This window comes from Mus caroli, chromosome 16 (genome assembly GCF_900094665.2).
Source record: "Mus caroli chromosome 16, CAROLI_EIJ_v1.1, whole genome shotgun sequence".
Classification (NCBI taxonomy): domain Eukaryota; kingdom Metazoa; phylum Chordata; class Mammalia; order Rodentia; family Muridae; genus Mus; species Mus caroli.
This window is the reverse complement of record NC_034585.1, coordinates 3511172-3512517: the sequence shown is the minus strand read 5'-3', so window position 1 is coordinate 3512517 and position 1346 is coordinate 3511172. Positions and strand designations below refer to the sequence as shown.

Sequence of the window (1346 nt, the reverse complement as noted above, 5' to 3'; positions counted from 1 at the left end):
TATATATATATATATATATATATATATATATATATATATAAACCAAATAACTCTGATGATACTGGTTTTGTACAGTGCCCATAAAAATGATGATAGATTTAGTGTCTACACAATGGAAAAGCCAGGTGAGTGGGTAAGGTGGTTCACAGCTTGCACCTCAGGGGTGGATTGTCTGCATAATTGGGCTGCATAGTGAGACCCTGTCTCAAAAAAAAATTAAAGAGAAATCAAATCAAAACAAAACCAAAACAAGAGAGGTATTTTTACATAGTTCCAGGGCAAGAACTTAATTAAAAGCAGGGTGTTGGCTAAACTGTGCTCACTTTCAATAGCCTAAGAGAGGGTCTTTGTGGGACCCTTCCTAGATGTCAGCACTTGCTTGCATATAAGGTTTATCACACTAGTCTCCACCTTTCTTGGCCTTGTGATTTTATGTAGGATTTGGATAAAGACATCACTGATAGCATTTAGGACTCAGGTCTACAGCCACACCACCCTAAATGTACTCCATTTCATCTGTGCAAGGAAGCTAAGCAGGGGAGGTCGTAGTTAGTACATGGATAGGAGGATTTATGATGTCCCCTAATCTAATCTAACTTCATTTGATCCAGCTGTATATTTCAATGGCTCTATTTTTTCAGTGAAGTTTCATTCTGAGGCTCCAAGTAATGTAAATTTCCAAGATACTAGACAACCCAGGGCATCAAGAACAGATCCTGTGGCACTGCTAACATATATTCAACAGCATGTCAGTCTGATTCCACATTCTGTGCTTTTCAAGAGCAACCAATGAACAGGAAGGAGGGAAAGCACAACTGAAAGCCCCGAGCTGGGAAAAGGTCATAGGCCTCCCAGGCTCTGACACTGCCCCGTGGAGCTCTGGACACCTCTCAGGCCTTGTGAAATCAGAGCAGGAAAAGAAGAAGAAACAGTACTGTAGACACTTAGAAACTGGCCAGCAAACAGCATCTTAGATAAGTAACAGGTTCAAGAGATCCTCTAGAAATGACTCCATGTTACGTGGCAAAACTTAAGGGTTTGGGGTCTGGCATGTCTCCGTATATTAGAGAACTTTCTCTGAAAGCATGAAAACCTAAGTTCAAATCCACAGCACTTACATAAAATGTCATGCCAGCAGGGTTGTGAGATAGCTCAAGGGGTACAGACACTTACTGCCCGATAAAGCTAGTAACCTCAGCTGGACCCTGAAGTCCACACAAGGGAAGAAACAACGCCACAAAGTTGTTCTGACCTCCACATATATACCATAGTGAGTATCCACACCCTCTCTCTCTCTCTCTCTCTCTCTCTCTCTCTCTCTCTCTCTCTCTCTCTCTCTCTCTCTC

At 42.0% G+C, this 1346-nt stretch overlaps 1 protein-coding gene across 22 annotated transcripts in view; it reads right to left on the bottom strand.

Annotated features, from left to right (window-relative positions):
- Window positions 1–1346, bottom strand: part of Rbfox1 (RNA binding fox-1 homolog 1) — a 1640850-nt gene that overhangs the window by 158650 nt on the left and 1480854 nt on the right. The window lies entirely within an intron of this gene.